Genomic DNA, 8,133 nt, shown 5'->3' with positions numbered 1-8,133 from the left:
GCCGCCGCCATCTTGGGAGGAGCCAGGCGGCGGGAAGGGCTGAGGCGGTGGCGTCCCCTCCGCCGCGGGCCTGGCCCCGAGGAGCCGCCCTCCGTGGGGAGAGCAGGGCAGGGCCCGGCGCTTCTCAGCCGACGGGTGGCACCTCGTGGAAGAGGAATTCTCAGTACACGAGAACATTACCTCAAGTTTTTTTTGGAAACTCCACATTTCCATTCTTTGTGCACTGTCCCGGATCCATGTGTTCTGTGCATGGCGCCAAGCACAGTCTCCCACACGATAGTGACGTTTTTCATTACCTATCTCTACATAAAGCTTTTACAGCACCTGGAAGGGAGTTACGTTTTAGTTTGAAGGCTTGCCAGTCAGATCGGAGAAACTACAGCTGGCAAGCTAGCACGACTCCCACCAGAAATGCTGCTGGAGTCACAAACACAAGAAGCCCCTTCCCTCCTCCACATCACCACTTTTCAGCATCTCTGCATCAAGCCACCTAGAGCAATATTTTCGAAATCTAGTGTGCTGATCAGCAGCTAACCAGGTCCTTTCGAGATTCCCAGACGTTGGTGGGTGCTACCAGAGTGGAAGGGCAGCTGGGGTGTTTTGGGGAGCTGGGAGCTGCGGGGCAGGAGGGAAGGGGTCACAGCTTCCCTGTTTTGGCGGTAGCACTGTGTACTGCTACGGTGCCCCTGCGGTGCCCAAGTCTGTGCTCTGGAAAATGGCCCAAGGGGGTTGTTTTTTAAAGAAAGTGTCACTTACATGCAATACAGCAGGGTTTCATTTTCCAAATTTCACATTATTGGGCAATAGCTTTTCTGGGGAAAAAAATAGAGTAGTTAGGTGGTGGGGCTTTCCAGTGGTAATAATGAACCCACTGAAGTTCCTGAATTTCATCTGAATTTTTCACCCCAGCTCAGATGGGGACACGGATAGGTAAGAGCCACATCAGCGAGCTGGGTCTCTCCCCCTGTGAGAGAGGGACATGGAGGGCTGAGCACGTGTGTCCTCCCACTGGGCACCACGGCAGCCTGGCCATCTGCTCCTCCCCTCAAATCCAGCCAGTGCTCAGCTCAGCCCGAGCAGAATGCTGCCCTAAGGGTTTACTGAGGGACAGAAGTGAAGGAATGGTGCTCTTTCACTGTTGTGACAGACGTAGATTCTGGACAGGGGGCACATTCAAAAGCTTCTGCATGGGAGTGTGACAAGTGACATGGACAGCTGTAAGAGACTACTAACACGTTCAGGTATGTTCCCAGCTCTGTGAGTGGATTTCCTGCAGAGCCAAAGCAAGCAGGGCTGCTGAACCCTGGATGGAAGAACATCCCTTCTACAAATAACAGATCTGATCCCTTCCAGTGGACCATGATGAGGAGCCAATAAACGGTGCTAAGGAGAAAGCTCCTGGTGAAGGCGAGCAAATCTCCCACTGAGACAAGGAACCCTTGGCAAGCTGCTTGAATTCTATGCAGAAAGCAAACAATAGCTAGAAAACCAAGCATGCATGAAAAACATTTTTATTAATGCTTTTTCTTGCTCTGAACAATATTGTGGTAGCTTTTTTAAGCCCTGGTGTAGACCCATATATGTTGCCTATCAACAACAATTTTATTTTTTTAGAGCGTTTCTGTAAAATATCTTTTCTTTTTCACTCTTATCACTTTCTACTTTTTGGGATCTGTTCATTTTTTTTGTAAAAGAAAACAAAAGAAAAATAACCCCAACAAATAAAAACTCCATAATGGTCAAAAGAGGCCACTCTGTTCTTGAAACTCAACAGCAGCCATAAGTGGTGTTTGACATCCCTTTAACTTTGTGCCCTGTCCCCAACAGTGACCACTAGTGGAGGCTTAAGAAAACCAAGTAAAAATAGAGCAATTACGTATTTATCTCATTAACTGAGCTTCTAATAAGTCTTTTTTTTTTTTTTTTGGGGGGGGGGAATGTGGGCTTCATGTGATAGAGGTTGGAATTAGTATGCTCCTTAATAGACACCAGCTGATAATGAATCCCTAAATTTATCAAATTCCTTTTTTCACCTTCATAATGCGTAGATTTTTCTTTGAAAAGTCATTATTCAATGATTGAATGATTCAGTTCATTATTTCAAAATAAAATATACATTATCTACAAATAAGCGTTACTAACATTTTGCCACCATCTATTTCTATACATTCTATAGGATCCAGCACAGCTAAGAGTATAGTTTGTATTTGGAAAATTATTACACTTGACTGCTAACCTTTGAGCCGTTAGTTCTTGGCAAACCCACCACAGCTGACTAGAGGCAAAGATGAACTGCAGAAACTTGCTGTTAATCATTTCTGAGCACCTTGGTTCTTTGAACAGAACTCAGGTCAATGGGTGTTTTACCTTCAGCTTGGTCAACACAGTGTTAGAATTTTACACTCAGCATAGGAAAAAAAAATTGTTAGTAGCAAACAGACCACAGTTGCAATGGAAATAACTGAGTAAGAAGTAAAGATTCTTCACACCATTTGTATGGAATTGCATTGAACACTGGTAAAATGTATGTGTTATGGCTCTTGTTTTCCATGTAACACTAATGAGAAGAGACAGACAAAAGAATTTGATTTGATAATTGGCTTTAAGCATTTCCCTTTTAAAAAAATAACACATACATGTATGGGCAGAATTCTTTTTGCTGTGAAAAAGCACAATATTTGTCTATCTTATGTATTATAAACAACATGTCCAGTAAAACAGGACCATCTGTAATTTTATATAATTTGAAAATGTTTTGTCAAGCTTATGTTAGTAACATGAATTTCTGGCTGTTAGATATCTTCCAAAAAATTCACTGCAAAGGTTTTGAGAGTTGCATTAAAATTACACGTACTGTTCCATACTGGAGAGCTTGCACTGATGTATTATTATGAGAGCCAGTATCTGTACATGTGCAATAGAAACTAAACCTGGGGACTCAAATTCAAGACCACAGATTGATTCCCAACTTCTCTGAGTTCAGATTGCTTAAGTGTGTTCTGTAAATTTAGCCCCAAGCTGTGAACTTGAATTCGGATGGATAGAATCTGTAGTTTTTGTCTCCGTTTTTGGTTGAGCTCCGTCCATGTACAACTACTACCAGAGTTTAACATTTCAACCTACCCTGAAAGCTAAATGGCAAATTGATAGGTTGCTTTTGACATGAGTTCAAAATAGTCTGCAATGCAGTGCTTTTTCTTTTTGCCCCTCTGCTGTATGTACCATACGGGTGAGACTCAGCAGTAACCATTTATCGCCAGATCTCAACAAATGACCAGCCAGAAAGGCACAAGCCCAGCTCATTTTCCGATGGATCACTTCTCTGCCACTGATGGACAGGGTTCGCTGGCTTTGACACAGTAAGGATTCCTGCTCACCATCTGTATATTCAAAACCTCTTTGGAACTTGAGGGCAATTCCTGATCAGCCAAGGGAAAACTAACAAAATCCATCCTTTGTGATCCAAGGTTTCGTATGATGAGAATTCATCAAAACCAGAGGCTGCACTCATTGTATGCCTAAGGTAGGAAAGAATTTGGCAAAGAAGTAGCAACACCAAGCAAGGCCTGTCCCTAAAAACAATGTTTATAATAGAAATTCATATAAATTCATATAGAAATTCATATAGACCAACCTTTCATTCATTTGGTGTTCATCCCTTTTTCATTGCAGAAACTCAGTTCTCTTCCAAATAGCGTTCTTTTTCCTCTGTTTCCACAGCCAAACTGCTTGCCACCAGCCTGAGAAGAAAGGTCTCAGAAGCTGAACCAGAACCTCTCTGTTTCTGAGTGCGTCTCATTCTGTCCCTGCAAATATCCATGTAATTTTTAACTTTAGCTTTCATTAAATAATCCATAATGCTGAATTCTAAACTTGCACTGTTGAAAGCAAAAGATGATTCTCTACTCCTTATTAGAAATTAATCTGATAAGATAGATTTTTTTTTTTAAGGAGAAACTTCAGTAGCTCCTAAATTTTATATTTTTCATCTTTCCAAGTGCCATAAAGGCATCACATTTTTGCAGTTCAAAGTGTATTTATTACCTTACTAAAAGTTTAGAGTATAGGATTTGTTAAATATATAAATCATATTAATCTGGTTTTGGAAAGCGTTCTGCAGAACACTGAAGGAGTTCAGTCCCACACGTTCATTTCTGAGTAAACCATTTGCTGAAATTTGGAATTCCATCCTTAAACTGTCGTGGTCAGGTCAGAGCCATGGTTTAAGAAGATGAACTCCTGTGTTCACCTGGAGGAGAAACAAGCAATAGCTCAATTAAGTAAATGTAGATGGACAAATCTTTAGGGTGCTTTTTCATCTCCTGACACTAGCAGACAACAAATAGATGTTACGCTGTATTTGAGTTTTGGGGATTTTTAAGCAATTTTTACACAAGTGTCGGACTGTGGGTTGGCAGGGAAGGAGTTTCAGACCTCCATCCCTCTGGGAATGGTTTGCAATGAACCTTCCCAACTGACTGAGGCCCAAATCCACATCTCAAAGGCAGATAAATGCCTACTTCCAAGCCTCAGAAGCAGACACCAGAGCTTAGTGCTCCCCTCTCGGAGGTGACAAATACAACCACTAGGCCTGCACAGTCACGGTGCCTCTCCCCTCTTCCCAAATGCACTGCGAATCCTGTGCTGCATCGTGGTGTAACTCCAGTGGAAAAAGCTGAGTCACACAGAGCAGCCTGTGTACATCTCTGACGGCTTCAGGTTAGCCACCTCCTGGTGGATAAGGCACCCTCCTGCATGGGGAGGCCTTGAATGCGCTGCAAGCTAGAGGGAAGCTGGGTTGGGGTCTCTGTTCCCGGGATGCCTGTGACAGATGGCAGCCACGGCTGTATTCTGTGAAAGCCCAGCCATGCTGTTACATCCACAGCTTGCTGAAGGGCTCAGGAGGCCTCGGTGGAAGGATAGCGTCTATCCAGAGCCTGTATGATGTGGTAACGAGAGAAACTGATTCAAACTACGTGCACTGGGACAGCTCTGAGCTTGCCCAGAGAGACAGCTCCAGGCACCTCAAGAACTTGAAAGGCAGGGGTCTGTAAAGGTTAGTGGCAGCTGTTGGGCAGCAGAGTTAACTGCTTTGTGATTTTAGATTTATGGGGTGAATTCCTCCTCTGCCTCACATTAGTTGCTTATGTCCTTCACTTACGCTACACAAAAAGCAGCAATTGCAGGCAGACAGACTTCATGGAACTTCTGCAGCTATAGTTCATACCTCTCATTTCCAAATATTGCATCTGTTATGAAGCCCCTTACACACATCCACCGTTGGCTCAGCCCTCCTATGGAGTTTGGGTTTGGCTTTTTTTGCAGGGTGGGGGTGGTGTTGCTGGGTGTTGGTAGGGATTTTTTTTGTTGGAGTGAGAATATCTGGGGGAGTCTGACAGAATCTGGGAATCTCTAGATTTGTATGGAGTGAAACCAGCAGCCAACCTTTGCTTGGACTTTTTGGTTAGAACAGAGACCAGACTTTTGAACCAGAATGCCATATGCAAAGACTTTATTGATGGAACATGGTCTTTCTGACGCTGAAGAAGCCCAAGAGTTATATCTTAACTATTTTTCCTTCTCCTTCATTTAATTTTATGCATATTTAAGCATGGAAATCTAAACAGGCATGGATGCCCTAGACCACAACGTTTTGCTCTGCCTGGGGTAACTCAAGAAGGTGTGAAATTAGGAATTATAAGCTTTCACACTTCAGCCATAAGTGATTATATGCAGGAATATATCAAGGAACAGTATCTAGATACGCTCTGGCAAAACTAGACATGCACTCTGAATTTTCAAGTGTTTGTTGTTTTTTTTTAAACTACCCCTAAACTGAGTAACTTTAAACTTTTTTAAACTACTACTAAATTGAGAGAAGTCTGAACAATCTACCCACCCTAGCCCCGATGTTTTGGCTTTGATTCTCCAGAGCACCATGATTCTAATGTAGAAAACCATACAAGATGGATCAGTATACATTTCCCCTCCCTATTACAGCCCCTCTCCCATTGGCACAGATTAAAGACCAAGTAGTAGCAGGCAGCAAACACAGTGACAGTCACTGTGCGACTGAGAGTCACCTGTGGGTGCACTGCCATCCTTGCTCCGCTGACAACCCAGTGTGATTTAAAAAATCCTTTATGTTGCTTTAAAATAATCCTGAAAAGTAGCTGTAAATCCTGGAAAACTTAAAGCAAAAATTACTCTGAGTCCTTTCTGCCATCTTCCAAAACTGTTATGAATTATAAATTCTAAATCTCTGACAATTAAAAAAAAATAAATCCTGTTATTTAATAAATAACATAATCCATTTAGGCATAACATTTCATCCATAGAATGGATAACTGGATGGTACAGCTATAGTTGGGTCTGCAAATAGATGGACTGGTACTTTAATTACTTCCCAGTGTCCCTTATGGCCCTATTTTTATGATGCCATACTGAATATCTGAGTGAAATCATCAAGATGTTTGCTTAACGGATCTGCACGCCCAATTGACCTGATTGTTCCTGCTAAGATACTGCCTATAGGGAAAAGCCAACAGAAGACATGCATTTGTGGCTATTTAGGAAACGGAGATCTTTCAACCTATTAGAGTAAATTGTTGGTGAACATGAAGGTTGAGTGGGCGTACTGATTCATTAGGTGCTTAAAGAAAAAATGTTTAGGCTGATGAACTACAGCTGAGCTAATTCAATGAAAGGACAAATCAATTAGAGCTGAATTAATGAAAACAGTCACACGCTGCCTACCTGTGACTTGAAATAAGCTGCGGATTTTGTGCATTATGTACAACGGGGAGGGGGTTCTGTGTGAAAGGATTTTTGTTCTTTGGCAAATTCCAACCTTCCAGGTAGCGACTGATAGTTAGAGCTTTATATTTTTTTTTTATTATTCCTTTGGAGTCATCAGGTTAATAAAATACGAAGTTTGAACACCCTGACTGAGATGGGAGTATAGTCAGTGTAAGATACACAGAGTGAAATAATCCTCAGCTCCAGAGAGCAGCACATGGGTAGCCGCTCCCAGACCTTACAGCAGGTTATCCAGGAGTAGCTACCACGTACAAGTTGCCTTCCAGAGCCGACCTGCCAAAAAACCCTCCACCACTTACTACTGAACAATTAAAGGTTTCCAAAGTCCCCCCTCTAGTATGAAGAAAGAAAACCAGCACCCTCCTTTAAAGACTTACAGCTTTTTATCCATGAAACAGACATGCGCATCTACCCTGCCTTTCTGACCGTGCTGATCCAGAGGCCCATCCTAGAACAGGGAATCTAAAACATCCATAGATTTCCCCATTGCGTATATAACTTGCCTCTGCTGGAGCAGGAGACTAAACACCATTTGCTTCAGCTGAGGACATAGATCAGTGAACGATTATCTGCAAACAGTTGCCTGTTTATAAGGGCAAATACCAATCAACACACACTCTGAAGCAAGTTTTGCCTGTTTTATGTACCTGTGGATGTTATCCATGACAATGTCTTACTTGATTGACTTCAATGGATTCAAAGTGACTGAGGATCAGCCACATTAAAAAAAAAAAGTCTGTAGACTTAAAGCAAGATTCATAGAAGCTGCAAAAAATTATGTTTTCAGACAGAAGGACAACTGTAGTTTTGAGAATGCACAACTGCCGTCAGCAAACACAATGGAAAACAGGTTCTGAGAACATTCAGCGTAACACTGTATCGCCCTTCTAAATCCCTTTATAGCTGAACATTTGTAGTTCGGGTCTTAACCTGGCATCAGAGCAGTAAGGAATAACATCCTTTCTATTTTGGCAGACTGCTTATAATAATCTAAATGGTTCCTCTTGTATTTTCCTTTGAAAAACACCGAGGCAAATGTAAAAGAGTACATGGCCCTCCCCTTTTGCAGTATAGCAGTTCCTATGTTTATGGCTGGAAAGCATTTTCTGGTAGTGTTAAATGTTGTGACACTAGAGGGGACTGAAATAAGATGCAGATATTCAGATGCTAAGTTGTGAGGGAAGCAGGGACAATCTGGAGGATGTATTTCTCAAAGGCAATGATTGAGGGTTTTGCATTTTTTCTTGAAAATTAATCCTTTCTTTGGTTTGTTTTTACTAAGACTATTAGATGGCTAAATGGGAAACCAATTAA

This window comes from Phalacrocorax aristotelis, chromosome 2 (genome assembly GCF_949628215.1).
Source record: "Phalacrocorax aristotelis chromosome 2, bGulAri2.1, whole genome shotgun sequence".
In the NCBI taxonomy this organism is placed as follows: domain Eukaryota; kingdom Metazoa; phylum Chordata; class Aves; order Suliformes; family Phalacrocoracidae; genus Phalacrocorax; species Phalacrocorax aristotelis.
Note: the sequence above shows the minus strand (reverse complement) of the source record.